The sequence below is a fragment of the Sus scrofa genome, chromosome 5 (assembly GCF_054392235.1).
Source record: "Sus scrofa isolate SSC_HxYL_T2T_F1_AM1 chromosome 5, Sscrofa_HxYL_maternal_Yorkshire_Landrace_v2.0, whole genome shotgun sequence".
Taxonomy (NCBI): domain Eukaryota; kingdom Metazoa; phylum Chordata; class Mammalia; order Artiodactyla; family Suidae; genus Sus; species Sus scrofa.
In genome coordinates this window covers 74,892,228-74,915,554 of record NC_139387.1, presented here as the reverse complement: position 1 = coordinate 74,915,554, position 23,327 = coordinate 74,892,228, and the positions used below count along the sequence as shown (strand labels likewise).

Below are 23,327 nucleotides of genomic sequence, written 5' to 3'. Positions count from 1 at the left end.
ACAGCTGCTCTTCCTAGTTGATCAAAGGAGAAAATGACAACAACCTGTCAATAAAAATGGATTGTCACTCTCTTTGTAGAGCAGGGCTTATGATTCAGGGCTACTAGGTAAACTACTTTTTTTTTTTTTTTAACTTTTAGGGACAGAGGAAAGAAAAGGAAAGAGCAGAAATCCCTAAGCCTCATTCTGGAGGTCACCCACCCCTGGTGACAGTAGAGCCCTCTCAGCTCCACCAGCATGAAGTCAGATGATGTCCTCAAGCTGTTTATCAAAGTCAGATGGTGTCTTCAGGCTGTTTTTTAATTTCCGGGATAAATACACTGGGTTTCCGTGCCAGGAGTAAAACCCCTCACTCAGAGCAGGCCAGGTAACCTCAGAAGGTTCCTCTGGGGCTGGAGGGGCACTGGAGCCACCAGTGGAAATGTTGTCCCCACCAATTCCAAAGGCCACCTATCAACATGCCACATGCCACTGCATGGAGCATGTGTGCATGCATGTGCGCACACACGTGTGTGCACATGTACACTCCCCCAGGGGCTGAGGCCGGGATGGTATTCCTCACCAGATGGAGAAACAGCAGGTCTGTCCTGCCAGCCTCAAGCTCTCTCCCACCCTGAGAAAGCAGCAGAGATGCAGCCTGCCTGACTCTGGCCTGTGAAGGCGCTTGAGGGCAGCAGGATGGAAGCAGGAAGAGGAATCATGGCCTTGGAGTAAGTTTTCCCTGAGAGAAAGGGGAGCGGAGGGGAGGTTGGGGAGGGGGGTGAACATTTCGGTCACTTGATGTTCTTCCCCTTCTCTCTGTTTCCCTGCCTGATGCTCCATTTGCTCTGAAATATGTAGGAAACTAAATCCCTCTGGGCCTCTGCTTCCTCTTGTCAGTCAAGGGCTAATTACACTGCTGTTACCAGAAAGTGATTTCATATTCTGCACAGTGCTTTTCCCCAAACCCCAGGACTTATTTGAGAGCTGCTGGGCAGTCTCTGGAGAGGAGGAAAGATAGGAGTTTGGGGTTAGGGAGGGGGCAGCCGGCCAACTCTGCATGTCATAGGATGGAAGAAAACTGGAGCCTGTCCTCAGCTCTGCCCATGAAGCTCTCTTGCACAGGACAGAGCATCTTGCTGAAATAGGGGAAGGAAGCCCTAGCACCCAGGTCTCTGCCTGCTGGGCGGGGGCATCAGAAGCTCCAGCCCAGCACCACAGGAGGTGGCGCTGGGGGTCCTGGGGGATCAGTACTTCCTGACTCTATTGAACAGAGTCTAGCTCCCTTCGGGATCAGAGGCTTGATGAGTTTTCCCAGAGTCCAACCACTCAAGAATGGAGAACTTTTGAGATGACAGATTTTTGATCATAGAATCTATTCTTCGAGCAAAATCTGAAGCAGCACCCCAGTATGTTTCAGATTAGAGGGAATCTGAAATCTGACACATACCCTGCTGTGTGTCAGGCGGGGTCAGGGAGCCTGGCAGGGCCACGGACTCGGCCCCTCCGCCCTGGAACACAACCAGGGAAGTGCTGGGATCACTGGCAGAACCATGTCCAAGCCACTGACATGGTGCCACTGCACCTCAGTGGCCTTTTCCTTGACCATCATCCAGCCCCAAATGTGGTCCCACCTCAGGTTTGCCCATCCCTCTGCCTGGCCGGCTCCCTCTGACAGATTCAGTCTTGGCTCAAATGTCACTGCCTCAGGGACACCTTCCCCCCTACCCTCTCAGGTGGAAGTCCCTCCCAATGTCTTTATTCATCACTATCTGCAGTTACACTGTTGGATTACTGCTTATGCAATCCAATCGCCCGCTTTAGGATGAAAGCTCCACTAGAACCGGCCCTCCTGTTTATTCACTGCTGGATCCCAAGGGTCCAAGGCAGTACCTGGTACAACAGTAGTTGCTCAGAGAACTTTGTTAAATGAAGGGGTTAAGGAGACCATAAGCTCGAGAGGGTCAGCTATAGCCACAAGGTCATGAGTCAGGACTCCAACCCAGGTCTTCTGACCCAGGGCAGATCCTCTCTCTTTACTTCTTTTGTTCTTGCCTCCACGGCATCCTGAGTAGCTAAGGAAACCGTATTGTTCATTTTCAGTGTCCGATGGGTTAAACAATCCTAGGTTACAGGCAAAGGACTGGGAGTCAGAAAGAAAGGTTCGGGAAGAGGAGGCAGGTAGGACTAAAAAGGAGATCTCCATTAACGTTCCTCTCTAGCAGGGAACTGACAAGTCAGGGTACCTCTCTCCTCCTCATCAGAAAAAGTCATTGGAGGAGGTCCCTTCGCGGCTCGGCAGTTAACGAACCCGGCTAGGATCCATGAGGATTCGGGTTCGATCTCTGGCCTTGCTCAGTGGGTTAAGGATCTGGCATTGCTGTGCGTTGTGGTGTAGTCTGCAGACACGGCTCAGATCTGGCGTTGCTGTGGCTGTGGTGTAGGCCAGCAGCCGTAGCTCCGACTGGACCCCTAACCTGGGAACTTCCATGTGCCACAGGTTGCGGCCCTAAAAAAAAAAAGTTATTGGAGTTCCTGTCGTGGCTCAGCAGAAATGAATCTGCCTGGCATTAGTGAGGATGCAGGTTCAATCCCTGGCCTTGTTCAGGGAGTTAAGGTTGCCATGAGCTGTGGTGTAGGTCGCAGACGCAGCTGGATCTGGCATCACTGTGGCTGTGGTGTAGGCCAGCAGCTGCAGCTTCGATTCGACCCCTAGCCTGGGAGCTTCCATATGCCTCGGGTGCAGCCCTAAAAAGCAAAAGAAGAAGAAGAAGAAAGCATATAGTTAAGTGAAAGGAAATATGCACAATTAACTATCATATAAAGAAACTGTTTAGTTAAAACAGTGTCTCCCAAAGATGTGGTATAATTATCACCAATGGGTCATAGAGGTACTACCTATGGCTGACAATTTATTCACAGCTGTCATTACAGTTTGATTACTACAAAAAATGTAATGAATACATCAAACCTGTGATTTCAAAATTTTTACTGCTTAGGATAAAGCTAAAGTAACTGGCACAGCATGTTTTAACACCCGAGGCAGACCTGGTGAGTGACATGGGCACACCCTGAACATTTTAACAACTGTATCTGTCTCAACTGTTCAGAAGTGTGACAGTTTGGATGATATGAATCACAGGTGTGTGTCTGTGCATCTCGCTTTCTTTTCACTAAAACACTGAAATCTCCAACAAGGTAGAGCTGAAGTTTGGGAAACTCCAATCTAAAAAACACTTACTTGAGCCTCTACAATCAGCGCTGCAGGTGTTTTCCCAGGTCAGAACCTGTGCAGCTGGGATGGCTCAGCTGTGTGTTAAAAGGAATGACAGTCCTCAAAGCAGGTTTCACACCTGGGGACGACGGGAGCCGCCCCTCTCCCCCCACATCCTGAAGCAAGGCCTCCAAGCTTTCTCCCTTCTTTTTTTAAGGGCCGCACCCGCAGCATATGGAGGTTCCTAAGCTAGGGGTCAATCAGAGCTGCAGCTGCCGGCCTACACCACAGCCACAGCAATGCCAGATCCAAGCCACGTCTGTGACCTACACTGCACCTCATGGCAATGCCAGATCCTCTAACCCATTGAGCGAGGCCAGGAATTGAACCCACGTCCTCATGATACTAGTTGGGTTCTTAACCCACTGAACCAAAACAGGAACTCCCTGCCCTTCTCCCTTCTTGCCCTGAAGTAAAGCCCTGCCAAGGAGCAAAGCCCCCTCCTCCAGGCTCTGCACTTAGCTAGTTTTCTACTTTCCCCAGCTCCCAGTATGAAGGGTTGGGGAGAATCCCTTCCCTCCCCTTGGATCCAGTCTGCACCCCCACCCTGAAGTATGGAGTCCTCGCTGTTCTGCTCCTTCCTAAAATGAGATCTTCTTCTGCTTACAAATTCCTTCCCTTAAACAGAGTCAGCCCTCTGCCCCATCCCCCGCCTGTGCTGGATGTGGAAGGAGAAGGAAGATGGTCAGATATGGTCTCCCAGTAGAACTAAGACTTGTACGAACCATGTGCAAATTCACTGTGGAAGGGAAGAAGCACAGCAAGGGACAGACAGAATGCAATGGGAGCGGGGGTAAAACAGCTAATGAACAGGAGGGCTGCCAGTGAAGCGCTCTGGAAGTATTTTTAAATGGAAGTTCCAGAAAACAATTTGGCAGTACGTAACAAGAAACTTGAAAATGACTCAGTAACGCCACTTCTAGAATCAGCCTAAGAAAATAATCAGACGTGTGTTCAGATACGTGAGGATGTTCATCACAAAGAATGGAGCATCCAACAAGGAAGGGATGGTTACGAGTTCCTGTCATGGTGCAGCAGAAACGAATCTGACTAGGAACCATGAGGTTGTGAATTCGATTCCTGGCTTTGCTCAGTGGATTAAGGATCTGGCGTTGCCGTGAGCTGTGGTGTAGGTTACAGATGAGGCTTGGATCCTGTGCTGCAGTGGCTGTGGCGTAGGCTGGCAGCTGTGGCTCCGATTTGACCCCTAGCCTGGGAACCTCCATGTGCCTCGGGTGCGGCCCTCAAAAGACAAAAGACAAAAAAAAAAAAAAAAAAAAAAAAAAGGAAGGGATGGTTAAATAAAATGTTGGCATATCTGTGAATGGATATCATGGAATTTTTTTTTCAATGTTTGAGGAGAAATGTAAAGCTATACCTAAATGCCAACTGTATCTTAAGTCAAAAAAGTAACTCATGGAGTTCCCATTGTGGCGCAGTGGAAATGAAGTCGACTAGTATCCATGAAGATACAGGTTCGATCCCTGGCCCCGCTCAGTGGGCTGAGAATCGGGTGTTACAATGAGCTGTGGTGTAGGTTACAGATGAGGCTTGGATCCTGTGCTGCAGTGGCTGTGGCGTAGGCCGGCAGCTGTAGCTCCAATTCAACCCTCATCCTGGAAATTTTCATATGCTGCAAATGGGGCCCTAAAAAACAACAAAAAGCAATTCATACAGAATTATATGGAAGTATATATACGTTTATCCCAATTTCCTTTAAAAAGTCATATAGAGTAAGTATGTGCAGGAAAACCATTCACAAGAAATACACCGCAATGTTAATACTGGTTATTTCTGGACTATAAATACTTACTTTCTTCTCTTTTTATTTCCTTTACACATTTTCTATCAACTTCATATTATATTTAGAATAGAAAAAAAAACCCTGTAGTTTAAAAAAGAAAATCAGAGAAACAGATGTGCCTACATGCAAATGAGAAGACCTGTGAATATGAGCCACAGCAGAGGCATACACTACACATTGATTTATTTCCCATCGCTAACAACCACGAAAATAAACAGGTGACTAATCTTTTGTGTAAGTAAGCTTCTCCTTTTAAGTGGTTGTCCTACTTTTTTAAACTTTTACATAGTATCTCAACTCTTGTTTCTCACATGAGTCTGCTCCAAGAAGAGACTTCAGAAATGTGAACTCTTTAAGACAAACCTGCAGAGCACTGAGTGTCTACAGAGCCCCTTCAGATGCAAGTCACAGGGTGGGGTGGCTGCATCCTGATTGGGTTAGATATTACACCTGCCAGCTCGTCACATATTCTGCTACCACCCACAGAAAAATATAAAAATCACTCGTATGGGAGTTCCCATTGTGGCGCAGTGGAAACGAATCCAACTAATATCTGTGAGGATGCAGGTTCGATCCCTGGCTTCACTCAGTGAGTTCGGGATCTGGTATTGCTGTGAGCTGTGGGTGTAGGTCGAGGACAATGCTCGAATCCCGCATTGCTGTGGCTGTGGTGTAGGCCAGTGACTACAGCTCTGATTAGACCACTAGCCTGGGAACTTCCATATGCAGCGAATGTGGCCCTAAAAAGCAAAAAAAAAAAAAAAAAAAAAAAAAAAAAAAGTCACTTGTATTAAAGAGAGTCAGAGATGATAGCTAACCTAGACAGACAGACTGATGATAGACAGACAGACTGATGACAGAGATCTGGCACGACTTCCGGGAGGAGGCAGTCACTGGGAGCACTCTGAAGCATGAATAGGACTCTGACCAGTGGGGGATGTTCTAGTGGTAAGAACAGTGTGAACAAAGCCTGGAAATCTGAGGAAGGATGAGTAGCCTGATTTGTTTAGACTACACAGTGAATGGAGAGACAGTGATAAATGTGATTTTTTGTTTGTTTGTTTGTTTTGGGGGTTGTCTTTTTATGGCCACACCCACAGCATATGGAGGTTCCCAGGGCTAGGGGTCGAATCGGAGATACAGCTGCTGGCCTATGCCACAGCCACAGCAACGCAGGATCCAAACCACATCTGTAACTTACACCACAGCAGATGGTAACGCCAGATCCTTAACCCACAGAGCCAGGACAGGGATTGAACCTGTGTCCTCATGGATACTAGTCAGATTTGTTTCCACTGAGCCATGATAGGAACTCCAAGATATGTGATTATAAAGGAAGGTTGGAACCAGATTATGATGGACCTTGAAGGCTGTGCCACCCCTCTCTGGGCTGAGATGACCAATGACTAGTGATCGATGTTCTTTGCTCTGCAGAGGCTCCTGGGTTTTCAGGTGGAGGTCCTGGAAAGGGGTGGGCAAGGAATGAAAATGATGGCTGTGCCTCCCAAGACCTACCCCACCTCCCAGAGATGGGCTTCAAAACGGGACCTGGAGGGGCCATTAGTCTAGCAGACCAAAGGCCTTGTTTTCCAAAGGAGACAACAAAGGTCCAGAGATGTGTGATGTTTAACTGGACCTTAGAATTCTCACGCACAATCTGTCCAAAGAAGCCACCACACTGGGCCGAGGATCCAATGGACAGCAGACAAACTCCTCAATAAAGACTGTAACTGTGGACTAACCCACACACTCAACTTGCCAAACACAGTGCGTACATCCAGTGTCAAGAACTTGATCTTCCCAACCACTCAGTGGTCATGACTCCACCTTTGACAATAGAGGGACTGAAGTTCCTGGAGCCCAAGCAAAGCATCAGGGCAGGACTCAAACCTAGGTTTTCCATTTGTCCTGCTCTGGCTCAATGGTTTCCAGATGTGGTCCCTGGTGCTACAGCCTCCCATCACTTGGAAGCTTATTAGAAATGCAAATTATCAGGCTCACTGGGGATCTACAGGATCAGAAACCCTGGGACCCGGCCAGGCAATCTGCATCTTAACACATCCCTTGGTTATTCTGATGCACATAAAGTTTCAGAACCACTACTTAGAGACATGATTGATTGACTGGGGTGGGGGTGATGGAGTCTCCAAGCCTGGCCTCCCTGCCTCCAGGTAATCCCAGATACGCCAAGGAGTAGCACGTGCACTGGACCTGGAGGAAGGCAGCCCACCCAGAGTCAGGCAGGGATGGTGCCAAAGCCAGACCCTGGTTGGAGCAGATGCCAGGGAGGCGGGGCTGCCAGTCAAGCTTCTGAGAGCACACGGGATCCAAGTCTCACAAGCCCAGACTTCTTGTTCTGATGCAGCCACGACCACACTGTCCCTGCTGCTACTTGCCTGCCACATACTTGTGGGGATTTACACCCACTCTGATGAGACGGTTTGGGGTTACTGCAGCCTGGGAAAGGGGTGTGTTAGACAGGCCCAGCCCCCTGGGGAGATGAAGCATAGTGAAGGGCACCAGAGAAGACGGCTTTCTCTTTCCTGTCACCCAGCCCTGCCTCTCGTGCAGGAGGACAACTACAGGCATGAATGTGACTTCCCCGTAGGCCACCTGGGTGGGGGACACTTGCTTTCTCTTGGGCAGTGGAGGAAAAAAAAATTACAGGGCCCTGGGGACAGGAGGAGAGAGGGCAGGGGGCAGTGCTGAAACACCAGCCAGGCAGGCTCCTGCAATCTGGAGTGTCTCTGCAAAAGGACTGCACTGTCCTGGATGGCAAGCCCCAGAGCTGGGAGTTCGCCAAGCCCCAAGCCAGGACAATGGAAAACCCGTGCACCTCTCTGTGGTGGATTCCCCGTTTCCACAGCCCCCATCCAGGAACCAGGGTGGGTCACCCCGGAGTGCTAAGGTCAGGCTTTGGTCTCTGTTTTGTGTGCCTGCCTTGTGCCCAGGCACCGAGTCCAGGGGCCAGCATCAGCCTGGAAACACATTTTCAGTCCTAATCTGTTCACAGCCAGGCTGGTCTCATTCATACAGCTGGGACCTTTCCCCTGCAGCTGCAGTTTCCTAGAAATGTGGCCGCCCAGTGTTATGATTCAAACAGGGCTCAGTCCCCAGGGATGGCAGGGCAGGGTGGAGCTGGCTGTGCCGGACCTCTGATGCCACACCCTGTCTCTCTCTCTGGTTTTCACAGCAATCTCTGTAATTTAATGCTCATCCACACCCCTGATTGTGAACGGCCTTCAAGAGGGTGAGGGGTGGGAGTGGGGAACAGAAATCTTGCAAAACCCCAGACTGTTCTGGTTGCCACAACAATCTCTGTAAACCAGACGCTGGGCAGTGCCAGGCAGTATCGCCGGACAGCCAAGGCCTTCTCGGCCCCACAGGGCCTACAAGCTGCAGGGTCCAAGGAGCAAAAGCTCCGGATCCTCCATAAAAGCTACGATTTCTCCTCTCCAGTATCCTGGCTGTTGGTGGTGGGGGTGCTGAAGAGGAGGCAGGCTAGGGTAGGGGGAAGCACACAGTAGACAAGCTTCTGCTCAATACGGTGTCCATTGGTGTCCCCAGACCCCAAGCATTCAGGATTGCCTGGTTGTCTCCACATGCATTTCACAGTAGCAGCCTGCAGGGGACTGTCACTGTCAGAGACAGGCGACAGAAGGACCGGGACACAGAGGAGCCCTGTTACTTTGTTTTCCATTCTCCATGGGATGTGCAGTATTTTTCCTCCTCCCAGAAGAAGTCAGCATCCTCCTCTGTCATCCTGATGTGACCTACTTATCTACTCCCTTTAAAGGGAGAGACCCTGGCAGGCATCCCAGTCCAGGGCAGTTCTGTCTGCAGTTCAAAGAGATGAGCTCTTCAATAAGGAAAATCCAGAAGCTGTAAAATCGGGGGGTGGGGGTGGGGTGGAGCAAGATAGGAGGGAGGTCAGGCAAGGATGGGGAGGAGGGAGAAAGAGGTTGGTCGTGCCCCAGGACAGTGCTCAGTGGTGGGCCATCAGGACCAAGTCAGGCCATGACTAAGCGGAAGAGGTTTGGGGCCACAAGAGGTGGTGGAGGCAGCAGATGCCAACTGCTGGAGAATGTCCCCAAACCCAAGTAAAATCAAGAACAGTCCAGCTCTTGCAGGCTCCCCACTCTCTGCCCCGGTTCCCTGAGCTGAGGGATCTCGTCTGAGTCCCTTTCCTTACCTGCAAAATGGGGATAATAATCTCTACTTCAGAAGACTGATGGAAAGATTTAATCATTTACCCCACCTTTGTTCAGAAAACTCGACTAGGTCTCAGAACAATGGCACACACGGGCTAACAGCTGCCATCCATAAGCACTACGTCTTCTGCAGGAGGCACTGTAAGTTGAGTTTATCTCACTTAATTCTGCATGGAAGGTATTATGCCCAATCAAGAGCCTCAGGCTCAGAGAAGTTAAATCACTTATGCAAAGTCACGCAGCAAATAGCAGAGCTGAGGTTCACATTCATGGCTGTCCACTCAAGGCATGTGCTCTGCCCTGGACTGTAACATCACTGGCCTTAATGAGAAAGGATTTGGCAAAACCCCTGTCCCCAAATCTTAAGTAAATTTAGAATGCTGAGTCAGACTGGGGCTGGAGGAATCAGAGAATAATTGGGTTGTATAATGCTATCATTTTACCTTGGCACTCGGCAGAGACTGTCTTGCAGTCTGAAGGCTGTAAACGCCTAGCTGGTTTCGAGCTGCTAGGCCTCCAGTCTGGCCTCTTTCCAACCCATTCTCCTCACTGAAGCCACAGAGAACATTTTCCTGCTTCTATCAGTGGTTCCCAGCTGCCCTCAGGATTACATCCAAATGCAATGTGGTCAGGGCCTGTCCTAGCCTTAGCAGGCCCTAGGCTTGAGAGGCCCTTCCCCTGTTTTAATCAAATGTACCAAAATATACTCATATCATTCACCAGATCGGCATCTTTTCACGTAAAAAAAATTGAAAGGATTTTTAATACTTTGAATGTCAAAGTGGTTAATTTAAATATTCAGTTTTCACATGCAGATGTCAATATAGTTTTTTCAGGCCTCAAATACTGGGGGCCTTTGGAAAGTTGTTTTTTTGGTTTTTTTTTTTTGTTTTTTTTTTTTTTTTTGTCTTTTGTCTTTTGTTGTTGTTGCTATTTCTTGGGCCGCTCCCGCGGCATATGGAGGTTCCCAGGCTAGGGGTCGAATTGGAGCTGTAGCCACCGGCCTACGCCAGAGCCACAGCAATGCTGGATCCGAGCCGCGTCTGCAACCTACACCACAGCTCACGGCAACGCCAGATCGTTAACCCACTGAGCAAGGGCAGGGACCGAACCCGAAACCTCATGGTTCCTAGTCGGATTCGTTAACCACTGTGCCACGACGGGAACTCCTGGAAAGTTTTTAAGGACTATCCACAGCCTTCTGGGTAGCCCCGATCCACTTCCCCCACATGCCAAGCAGGCTTTTGTAAATACTGTTTCTTCTGCCTAGAACTTTTTCTCCTTCTCACTGTAAGTGCTCAGGCCATTCTATCCTCCCTGCAGTTTACTGATTTTGACCTAAGTTCACAGATACTTAACCTCTCAGTTTCCTTGTGTGTAAAACAGGAGTAACAGTAATACCTATGTCATAGCACTTTTAAGAAGATAAGTTAATACACAAAGTATGACTCATGAACCATCACCTGGAAGCTTGTCAGAAATGCAGAATCTCAGGCCCCACCCCAGATAGAATGAATCAGAATAACAAGATCCCAGACTTCCTGTGTGGTTCACAACAGAATAACAAGATCCCCGTATGCACATTTAAGCTGAAGGATCACTGCACTAAAGCACTTATAACAATGCCTGTCACATAATAAACACTCAATAAACAACAGCTGTTTTATTATCATCATAATTATTAAAGGTCAAACTTTTATAGCTGTCTCCAGTTTCCCCTCTGGACTTACTTTTAAATTCCAAATTCTAGTTCAGTGGTTCTGAAACGGAGTTCTTAGGGAACACTGGCATCCTGGGAGCTGGACCTGGGCTCCAGCTAGAGACTGAGGCTACAGTCAAGGCTGTTTCCTGCACTCAGGTAGCTTCTCTCCATCTGCAAAGGGAGACAGGGAAGGAAAGAGGCAACTACAATAGGTGGGGTGACAAGGGCTCCCAAGACAGGGATGAAGAGAGCTGCTGGGAGGCCGCTGACACAGACTTGTGGGGTCAAGGGAAGTGCTATTTAATCTAAGAGCTGAAAGATGAGCTGGTAACACAGCCCCCCACCCGCAAGGTGGTCGCTAGTGGACTGACTGCTCCCACGGTATGACAGGGCCTGGAAAGGCCTTCAACTTCGCTCTAGGGAGTGAGTAAAGATCTACTAAGGAGATCTTGTTTCTTGCTGGCCAGGCAAACAAGGAAGCCGTGGCGATTGGAGTCTGGTCCCTACTTGGCGTCCTGGTATGAAGCCTGGTCACTTACAAAAAACTTTGGCTTCCTTTTAAACCAGAACCTCAGCAGTTGTAAAACTGCTACTGTGGACACCTGGGTTTTCTCATTTGCAGGAGGAGAACAATAATACATCCCTACAGGGTTCTTGTGAAGATTTACATGAGAGGCAGGTCAAATCCCAGGCACACAGCAGGGTAGAATCAAGAGTTTCAGAGTTCTGAGCTGTGCGGCAGCGTCTGAGCCCGTGGGCTGGACCTTTGAAACTGCAAGCATTTCTTCCCATATGAGACACGTTCCAACAGCTGGTCGGCTGTGAGCTGCAAGGGCAGTCTCCTAGGGGTCCGCGGGGTTGCGGGTGGCTAGTTCTGTAACAAAGAGAAGGCGCGCTCTTCCCGGGCCTGGGCAGCCCCTGATGGACGCTCTGCAGGCTTCAGAATATACCTGGCCCAGTGGAAACAAAGTCGTTTTTTGCACGCTCAACGAGTCTTTTTCCAGGGGTCTTCGGAAGCCGGGCTTTCCCTCCTCACGCGCGAGAGGCCGGCGGGCGGAGAACCAGATTGGCTAGGAAGGCCGGGCCGCCATTGATTGGCTGCGAGGGCAGGGACGCCACTGATTGGCTGCGGGGGGCAGGGACGCCGCCGATTGGCTGCGAGGAGGACTGCAGGACCCTTTCGGCGTCCGCGACTGCGAAAGCGAGGTCAGGTGACTCCCCGGAGCCGGCGGAGAGGAAGCCGCGGTCGAGCGCTGGGCGGGCGCTACGTTTGGCCTTGAACTTTTGTTACGTGGCTTCATTGTTTCCTTCCTCCGCTGAAGGTCGGGGCCAGTCCTCGCCCTTTTCTGAAGCGTGACACCCCCTCCCCACCAGGCGGCTCCGGCCCGAGGGCAGTGGGGCCTCTTCCCGCCTCGCGGAGCGGATGCTCTCACTGTGGGCGGAGCCGCCCGGGCTATTTCGGTTCCTTCTCCGCCCCGAGTCTTCGGCTTCCTGCTAGTTTCCGTAGCCTTCCCTTAGGTAATTAGTGACCACAGATAGCATTTTCCGAGCAGTTCATATCAGGCAGAGCCTTTGCATATTTTTTCCTCTGATTTGTCAAGGCAACGGTCTGGGTAGCATTAACTTCCACTTATAGATCTTAATTTGGCCACAGCCAGAAAGTGGTTCAGCTGGGGTTCCTTTCCTCGGCTGTTTGACTCCAGCGCTATGCACTCTTGCCCCGCAGTGTCCTCGGGTGAGCCTATGCCAGGACCATGCTGCAGGATGGTTGTGGTCAGCCACATTCTACCCTGGAGCCACGTTGTCGTCAAAGACATTTGGGGGCCAGGCTAGGAAATAACCCAGCTCTAGGGCATTATTAGAAAAGATTTCCCCTAGAGCCTGTTTCTTTAGCACAGGGATCTAGTTAAAGCTAGTGATCTTTCCTGGCTTGGGTGCATTCCTCCCTCGCCCCCCGCCCGCCCCATCGTGTGGAGAAAGAACAAGGCATTGCACTGGTCCAAAGCTTCTCCACCTGGGACCCGGCTGCAAATCTGGCATTAACGTCACGAATCTAGAGCAGGGGGAAGTGAGGCAGGGGAACTTGGGTGCAATCACCCCCCATGCTCAGAGTGCTTGAGGACAGCAGTCTCCCAGGTCCTATCCTACATCTCCCCGCAGAAGAGACATGACTCACATCCCCAGAAAAACCTTCTCAGTGAGGGTAGGGCTGTTTGAGAAAATGTAAATGGCAGCTTTGAAAATAGAGACATTGTGGAAACAGCGCTTTTGTTTTGATGAGACATCAGTAAGGCCAGGGCTGGTTTTTATTTAAAGATAGTGCAGGAATTCCCTGGTGGCGCAGCAGGTTAAAGGTCTGGCGGTTGTCACCGCTGTGCCGTAGGTTCAATTCCTGGTCCAGGAACTTCTGCATGCTGTGGGCGCAGGCCAAAAGAAAAAATAGTACAAGCAAACTGCCAAGTAATTCCATCTTGTAAACATAAGAGAAAAATCTGAAAGCCACGCGGAGGACCCACACCTTAAGATCCCTAAACAAAGGGAATGCAGACAACTTGGGAAGTCCCCTTCCTACCCCGTCTCCAGCCTAGAGCCCTCCATTCAGCTGGTACTGAATGGAGGGTGAGAGATGTCTGCAGCATGGGAGCCACAGAGGCGAGAGGGGTAAGAATGACTCTCCTTCTACATATGAGTAAACACAATATGAACACGATATTTAAAAATAAAAAATATGGTTAAAAGGGGAAGAGAAATTGAAGTTACCAGGCACCTGGGATGAATTACTGACAGTAGTTGAAGGCCCTGGAGCGAGGGAGGGGGAGGTCTGAGCAGCCCGCAGAGCTGTTCCTCCAGGTGTATTAAAAAAAAAAAAAACAACTACACTTTCACTTTTCTCAGGCCCAAAGCCCTGATAGCTACTCTTGTTTAAAGCTTGTTTTCACATTTGTGCAATAAGGACTTCGGGTAAGATGGTCCTAATCAGTGCCCAGATATTTTCATCGAATGATGCTCAACTCCTCCATCTCAACAACATGCTAATCATCTGACTAACTGCTCAGCTTTCCTGCTTTATGAGATCATCACTGCCAGTTCCAAGTGCATTTGGCTGCCAGAGAGCAAACATTCCATGTGTGAGCTGGGGATACATGTTGTTGTGATGATAGGTCTGGCAAATCTGAGGCATGCTGGTTTAACTTGAAAGGGCACTAAACTCGGTGCAGTCCCCAGCTCGCTACTGGGGGCGGAGGCCTGGGGCAAGGCCTCCTGATTCACTTTTAGGTAGCACTAGTCCTCATGCCTTGGGGCTTGGAGGAGTCAGGAATCACAGTCCTAGAAGCTTTCTGCCTACCTACAATCCTCAGAAGGTTACCAGATCCTCATCCACCTTCCATCAGGTAGGGGTCATTGTCTGCTGCACTGAGGTCCTATTTGCCAGGACTCACAGGTGGGGCTAAAACTGTCCTCAGGAGGCACTCACTGGGGAAATCTATGTATATCACATGATGAAACAGTCGTGGCAAATGGTCATGATCTCTCAATAACAACCCAGACGTAGTTTCCAGAAGGCGTCAGTAGCTCCTTATAGGTCCCTCAAACCTTCAAAACCAGATGAAGCCATGGATTAGGGTGGGAAACAGGATTCTTTTTTCTTTTCAGTTAACTGTCACACAATGTTCTGAGTGGCATCATTGAGGCATTTGAATGAGAAGGAAGGAAAGGGTGGGGAAGGGCCACAATTTTTAACACCTTTAGCATACCAGTTAAAAATACATACAGGCTCTGGCAACATGGATGGACTTAGAGATATTACCATACTAAGTGAAGTAAGTCAGAGAAAGACAAAGGTCATGTGATATCACTTATATATGGAATCTAAAAAATTATACAGGGAGTTCCCGTCGTGGCTTAGCGGAAGCGAATCTGACTAGCATCCATGAGGACTCAGGTTCAATCCCTGGCCTCACTCAGTGGGTTGAAGATCGGGTGTTGCTGTGGCTGTGGCATAGGTCAGCAGCTACAGCTCTGATTCGACTCCTAGCCTGGGAACCTCCATATGCCACAGGTGCAGCCCTTAAAAAAAAAAAAAAAAAGATAAAAAAATTATACAAATGAACCTATTTACAAAACAGACTCACAGACGTTGAAAACAAATTATGGTTACCAAAGGGGAAAGGTGAGGTGGGGGGGATAAATTAGGAATTTGGGATTAATATGTATACACTACTATATACAAAATAGATAAATCAACAAGAACCTACTGTGTAGCACAGGGAACTCTACTCAATATTGTGTAATAATTTATATGAGAAAAGAATCTGAAAAAGAATGGCTATGTGTATATTCAGAACTGATTCACTTTGCTGTACACTGGAAACTAACACAACATTGTAAATCAAGTATACTTCAATATAAAATAAAAATTAAATTAAATTTAAAAAAAAAGAATCCAGACTCTGGACTTGAATCCTGGGTCTCCCATTTCTTGCTGTGCTGTCCAACTAAAGCAGATTATGAGGGTGACATGAATTAATTCATGCAAAGCACTGAAAACAATGCCTGCTTGATATAAGTGCTATAGGAATGTGACAATTATTTAGGCAAGAGATAGGCTAACTGTCTTCCACATTTTATTTTTACCTAGGGCCGCACCTGTGGCATACAGAAGTTCCCAGGCTAGGGGTCGAATTGGAGCTGCATCTGCTGGCCAACACCACAGCCACCAGCAATGCCGGATCCTTAACCCACTGAGCGAGGCCAAGGATAGAACCTGTGTCCTCATGGATGCTAGTCAGATTCCTTTCCACTGAGCCACGACGGGAACTCCCCTTCCACATGTTATTTATTTAACATTAACAGCGATTCATTTTGAAAAGGAAAATACAGGAAATGACTGAATTCTACACTAGTTATAACCGTGTCTGTGACCTTCTCCTAGGAGAAAGGAAATAAACAGATACTTGGACCAAGCCGTTGTTCCTTCTATTTGTCTTTTCTCCATAAAGTGTTTCATACTATGCCTGCTTGCTTTTCTGTGACACAGTAATATGAATTGGAAATCTCTCCATATCAGAATATGAGGATCTACTCCATTCTTTTTAACTGCTGCACAGTATTACATAATATGGACAACGAGAAAAAAAAGAAATATAATATGGACATACACGAGATTATTTACACGTTCCCATGTATTTATTGTGTGCCTCATGTTACTGTGTCCATACAGGATGTGGGAGGAAACACAGGGGGCAAAGCAGCATAGAGCACATGCCCTATGAAGCTTGTCATTTTGTGGGAAATCTGGGATTTGGATGAAACAACCATAGACCGACACAAGAAGGTATGTAATAAAATATTAAGTTGATTTTAAAATTAAGTGTCATTGCGATTTAATAGGAATAACAACAGACTGTATATAACAATGGAGCCGAGGCCTGCTTCCTGGAAGCCCTGGCTGGGAGAGAGAGGAAATTTACCCATTAGTCTTCCAGCCTCATTGAAAAACTACTCAAGACAGGAAGGACAAGTTTGTACTCCCTTAACGAGCTGCAACACAGCAGCCCTGGGGGGTCCTGGTTGGAGGTGGAATGCAGCAGGCCTAGTGTCTCCCTGAGGCACGTGACCCCTTCCTGCTGATGCACAGTGTGTGTGGGGGGTCATTCTCCCCTCCATCTGCCGCTTTCCCAGAACCAGGCATAGCAACTCTGTTCCAGGAGCTTGGATGACAGCTCCTGTTTTTTATTTTTTATTTTTGCTTTTTTAGGGCCACACCCACAGCATATGGAAGTTGCCAGTCTAGGGGGTCGAATCCGAGCTACAACTGCCAGCCTATACCACAGTCACAGCAAGATCCAAGCTGCGTCTGTGACCTACACCACAACTCAAGGCAACGCTGGATCCCTAACCCACTGAGCGAGGCCAGGTATCAAACCCACGTCCTCATGGAGACTAGTCAGATTCGTTTACACTGTGCCACAATGGGAACTCCGAGAGCTTCCTTTTTTTGAGGTCCTCAGTCCTTGGTTTGGCCCTGCTTCCCTGGGAAGAATGTGCCAGGTTGTGGGAGCAGTCACCCCACAGGCCCCGCTTGGGACATTCTGTGCGTAGGTATTCAGAAGCTTTTTGCCAAGGCTGGTATATCTCTTACCCCGCCCCGGAGCACGAGTCACCACCTAGATCAGCAACACCTGGCTGCCTCAGAGAATTAGGTGGTGTCCAAGCCCACACCTGACTTTCCTTCTGGAAGGCCCTACCCAGCGGCCATTAACACCTTAGTTGGGGTAGATTTTTTGACCTCATCCTTGACCACTTAGGCTTCCACACATGCCTCAGTATCGACAAAGTAACAGTCAGTGAATAGAAAAATATTCACTAGGCACTTCTTGTGGCTTTAGTTCTGAACAGAGCATGAGGTTGGGGATGCTGGGGGAGGGAGGGTTATAAGAAAATAGAGACATGGTCCTGCCCTGGGGACTTAAAACCTTGATACACAGAGGAACACAACACAGTAGGTCCTCAAGCAGTCAAAGCAGGTGGCACAGACATACTGCTGCGGGAGAGCAGGGGAGCAGCCCTGGAAGGGAGTGGGGGCCCAGTGAAGGGGCATTGTTGATGGGAGCATCTACTCATCTCCCACAGAATCTACGTCAGTGCCTCTGACCCTGCAGATTGAGTTCAGTAAGACAGGTGACCCAGTGCAGCAAACAGATCCACATTCTGCTCACAGGGTCAGAGAAGTCAGTGTTTCCCCAGTCATTTGAATGACTATTCCATTTTCCCCTCTAACTTTTAAATTTTCCAGTACAGAGAAGTGGAAACCCTTCCCCTACATTCACCAATGCTGCCGTATTTACTTTACCTCTTTCCATAGATACACGGGCCCCCTTCATTTGAAAGTTGCATTTATCATCCCTAAACACTTCAGCATAGACTTTTTTTTTTTTTTTTTTTTTTTGACCAAGCCTGCCACATATAGAAGTTCCCAGGCCAGGGATTAAACCTGAGCCACTGCAGTGACAATGCCAGATCCTTACCCACTGTGCCACCAGGGAACTCCCAGCATAGATCTTTTTAAAAAATCTTCTCCTACATAACCCTCATATCACATTCACTCTGAAGAAATTTAACCTTGATACACAGTTCATTTTTCCCAACTGTCCACACAATGCCCTCTACAGCTTTTCTCCTTTTAAAATTTATTCATTTTTTTACTTCCTGCCCCTTTTCTTTTCTTTTTTTTTTTTTTTTTTGCTATTTCTTGGGCTGCTCCCGCGGCATATGGAGGTTCCCAGGCCAGGGGTCGAATCGGAGCTGTAGCCACCTGCCTACGCCAGAGCCACAGCAATGCTGGATCCGAGCCGCGTCTGCAACCTACACCACAGCTCACGGCAACGCTGGATGGTTTAACCCACTGAGCAAGGCCAGGGATCGAACCCGCAACCTCATGGTTCCTAGTCGGATTCGTTAACCACTGTGCCACGACGGGAACTCCCCCTTTTCTTTTTAAAAAATTAAAATATAATCAAGGGGAGTTCCCATCTTGGCTCAGTGGTTAACAAACCAGACTAGTATTCATGAGGGCTCGGGTTTGATCCCTGGCCTCACTCAGTAGGTTAAGGGTCTGGTGTTGCCATAAGCCATGATGTAGGTTGCAGTTGTGGCTCAGATCTGGTTGGGTGCGGCCCTAAAAAGACCAAAAAAAAAAAATATATATATATATATATATACACATACACACATATATATAATCAAGCTCATCACGGCATTTGGGTGTCCTCTCAAGTCTCTCTTTTTTTAAATTTTTTTTCTTTTGTCTTTTTAGGGCCGCACCCGCAACATATGGAGGTTCCCAGGCTAAGGGTCTAATAGGAGCTGTAGCCACCAGCCTACATCACAGTCACAGCAACTCGGGATCCTTAACCCACTAAGCAAGACCAGGGATTGAACCTGCAACCTCATGATTCCTAGTCAGATTCCTTTCTTCCGCGCCACAATGGGAACTCCTCAAGTCTCTTTTAACCTGTAACTGGACCCTATTTCCCTTTTCTTTTCTTTCATCATCTTGACATTTTTGAAGAGTGCAGGTCAGTCATTCAGGGGAATGACCCACAGTCTGGATCTGTCTGATTGCTTCCTCATGACTGAATTTAAGTTCTATTTCTTTTTCTTAAAATTACTGTGGTGAGGATTTCCTGCTGTGGCGCAAAAGGATCTGCGGCATCTGTAGCACTAGGATGCAGGTTCAATCCCTGGCCTGGCACAGTGAGTTAAGGAACTGGCATTGCTGTAGCTGCAGTGTAGGTCGCAACTGTGGCTCAGATCTGATCCCTGGCCCTGGAATTCCATACACTACAGGGTAGCCAAAAAAGAAGAAAATTATTGTGGTGAAAAATCTATATCACAAAATTTACCATTTTAACCATGTTTAAATGTCAATTCAGTGGCATTAAGTACATTCATAATATGGTTCAATCATCACCACTATTTCCAGAATGTTTTCACCATCTCAAGCAGAAATTCCATACCAGTTAAACAATAACTCTCCATTTCCTGTACCCCCAGCTCGTGGCAACCATCGTCTCTCTGAATTCTCCTATTCTAGGTACCTCATACAGTATTTGTCATTTTGTGACTGACATTTCACTTAGCGTGATGTTTTCAACATCATCACTGTTGTGGCAAGTGTCAGAATTTCCTTCCTTTTTAAGGCTGAATAATATTCCATTGTATATATGTACCAGATTTGTTTATCCATTCATCTGCTGACAGACAGCATGGGTTGTCTCCAACTTTTGGCTCTTGTAAATATTTTTTGTAAATCCTTTGAGGTATATACCTGGGAGTGGAATTGCTGGATCACATGGGAACTGCCAGGCTGTTTTCCATAGCTGCATCATTCTACAGTCTCACCAGCTTCTGATTCTCATGAGGCTTCCAGTTTCTTTCTTTCTTTTCTTTCTTCCTTCCTTCCTTTCTCTCTCTCTCTTTCTCTTTTTTCTTTCTTTCTTTCTTTCTTTCTTTCTTTCTTTCTTTCTTTCTTTCTTTCTTTCTTTTTCTTTCCTTCCTTCCTTCCTTCCTTCCTTCCTTCCTTCCTTCCTTCCCTCCCTCCCTCCCTTCCTTTCTTTCTTTCTCTTTTTTTTTGCCTTTTCTAGGGCTGCACCCAAGGCATATGGAGGTTCCCAGGCTAGGGGTCCAATCGGAGCTGTAGCCGCTGGCCTACACCAGAGCCACAGCCACATGGAATCCAATCCCGTGTGGCTGTGGCTCTGGCTACAGCTCCGATTGGACCCCTAGCCTGGGAACCTCCATATGCTGTGGGAGTGGCCCAAGAAATGGCAAAAAGACCAAAAAAAAAAAAAAAGTTGTAAGAGTTCTTTTCATATTCAAGCTATTAATAATCTGCAAATATTTTCCTCCTGTGGGTTGTCTTTCCGTTCTCTTCATAGTGTCCTTCAATGCGCAAAAGTTTTTTTTTTAAATCAAAAGTGTGATAAAATCAAAATTACTTATTTTTCTTTTGTTTGTGCTTTTGGTGTCATATCTTAGAAATCAATGCCACATTCAGTGTCACAAAGATTTTCCTCTGTTTTCTTCTAAGACATAGTTTTAGCTCCTGGGTTCACGTCTTTGTTCCATTCTGAGTTATTTTTTATATGGTATAATGTAAGGGTCCAATTGCATTGTTTCACATGTCAGGATAGCCAGTACTGCCAGTGTGTTGAAAAGACTGCCCTTTCCCCATTGGTCTTGGCATCTTTGTCAAAAATCAGTGATTTCTGGAGTTCCTGCCATGCCTCAGCAGAGACGAATCTGACTGGTGTCCATGAGGCGCGGGTTGGATCCCTGGCCTCGCTCAGTGGGTTAAGGATCCGGCGTTGTGGTGAACTGTGGTGTGGGTCACAGATGCGGCTCTGATCCCGCATTGCTGTGGCTGTGGCATAGGCCAGCAGCTGCAGCTCTGACTCGACGCTAGCCTGGGAACCTCCATATGCCATGGGTGTGGCCCTAAAAACAAAAAACAAAAAAAGAAAAGAAAAGAGAAAAAGAAGAAAATTAGTGATTTCTGGGCTCTCGATTCCATTGAAGCCACCCACTTACCATCTTAGGCATGACCATTTCCTATGTTCTTTTCCCCCGTTACCAAACGTCTAGAACCCAAATATGCTTCAAGTCATGTTGTTTTGAAATCCCACACAATGGGGATGAGATTGATGTCATATATGAGTTTAGCCTTTAATTCACAGAAGAAGGAAGAGTGCAATTAATCAACAATTATTTATTGATGGGGAGTTCCCGTCATGGCTCAGTGGTTAACGAATCCGACTAGGAACCAGTAGGTTGCAGCTTCAATCCCTGGCCTTGCTCAGTGGGTTAAGGATCCGGTGTTGCTGTGAGCTGTGGTGTAGGTCGCAGACGCGGCTCGGATCCCACGTTACTGTGGCTCTGGTGTAGGCTGGTGGCTACAGCTCCTATTCGACCCCTAGCCTGGGAACCTCCATATGCTGCAGGAGCGGCCCAAGAAATGGCAAAAAGACAAAAAAAAACCACAATTATTTATTGAGTACACTTTATGTGGGGCACTGTAACATAAAATTCATATTCAGATAAACAAAATACATATATATATATATTTTTTTGTTGTTATGTATCATCGCTCCCTCCTTCCACCTCCATTCCTGAGATGCTAAGCCTCCTCAGGACCTAGTCTTTCCCCTTCATTCATTTTGCATCAATGGCTTACAGTGTAAGCTGGAGAGATAAAGTATACATACATATATATGTTTGTGTGTGTGTGTGTGTGTGTGTGTATATATATGTGACTCGATAAGTATTTGGAAATGGAAGAGATGCAAACTGAAATAGTTGGCAAAATCTTCAAAGGCAAGATCTTTGGAGGATTGGTTATAAGGAAGAATAGATGAGGATTCCAGGGGGAAAGTGAAGAATAGTGGGTATTGAGACCCAAAGGCAGGAGTGAGTAAATTACTGGGGACAGTGACAAGGCCAGCCCAGCGAGATTAGTGGGTGTGTGTGGGAGAGCATTAGTGGATAGATGGGGTGGGACTAAATTTGTAGGATTTTAAGTTACCAGGCAAAGGAATGTGTACCTGATTTATTAGACAGTAGGTTACCCCTAAACATTCTTAAATGATGTAATGAATTTTTTGAATAGAGGGGTAGGGCCCTGTTTTAGGTCCAGGAGAGGATGGGGGATGAATTTTTGGAGAAGAGGAATTGATTCTGTTCTCACAGTACCTCTGCCCCAAGTCCAACACCAGACTGAGGTGTACACACACGCCTTCCCATTGAAATCTGTTGTTAGAAAATGTGCCAGGAGTTCCCCTTGTCACTCAGCATAACAAAACCGACTAGTATCCATGAGGACATGGGTTCAATCCCTGGCCTTGCTTAGTGGGTTAAGGATCCCGAGTTGCTGTGGCTGTGGTGTAGGCCAGCAGCTGCAGCTCCAATTCGACCCCTTGTCTGGGAACTTCCATATGTCATGGGTGTGGCCCTAAAAAAAAGAAAGAAAAGAAAATGCACTGCATCTAGGCTCCTATGAGATCTTGCCCATGCTCAACCCAGCCTTCTAACCTTTTGTGTTAATGGCATAAAATTTCCATTCCCAGTTCTGGTTTGGTTTGGCTTTCTCCCCAGATTGCCTCATCACGGTGCCATGTTTCCAAAGCTTCCAGGCTACAGGCAGGGCTGTGATTTTAGTTTCTCCATTTTTACACAAGGTCAAGTTTTCCAAAGCTATTAGTGGATCAGATGGAATTTGTTTATGTTGAGAAGGTGCGTGAAAATTGGGGGACAATGCAGTTGACCTTTAGCGCCATCTCCCCACGTCGCCCCCCCCCCCCTTCCACCTCCACTCCAGAGATCTGAAGCCGCCTCAGGACCTAGTCTTTCGCTGTCATTCAGTGCATTCTCACGACAGCTGAAAACTACCTGTGACACACACACTGCTCAGGCCCAGACAGGAATGTTGAGCCTCACAGCTGACATTCTGGGGGTCACAAGGAAAAGAGGGGTGAAGCAGGGAAGTGTCCTGTGGGCCAGAATCAGGGAGATGCGAGGACACTGGTGAACATTCCAGAGCACTGTGCTGGACAATGGCATGGGAGGAACCATGAGGTTGACCTCCCCTGTGGTCAGAGGCTGGCTGCATTTTTACCCTCCTTTCCTTGGAATCTCTCCCGACTCTGGAATCTCTTCAGATGGCTACCGTGTTTGGTTTTCAACCAGGACAAACAAAGAAAAGAGATTTGTTTTCCTGTCTGCTTTTGCTGAATGGAATCTCTGATTCTATTTACCGGTCATGCCTCAGACACCCTGGGGCTGGTTAGACCTTTAAACCCC

At 47.7% G+C, this 23,327-nt stretch overlaps 1 long non-coding RNA gene across 1 annotated transcript; it reads right to left on the bottom strand.

The window, feature by feature from the left end:
* Positions 1–10,916: 10,916 nt before the first annotated feature.
* LOC102157617 (uncharacterized) lies at positions 10,917–12,021 on the bottom strand. The gene is made up of 3 exons (XR_014804009.1): positions 11,921–12,021; positions 11,639–11,844; positions 10,917–11,141 (listed from the first exon to the last, which is right to left on the bottom strand). It is a non-coding gene; the product is annotated as an uncharacterized LOC102157617 (long non-coding RNA).
* Positions 12,022–23,327: the final 11,306 nt, after the last annotated feature.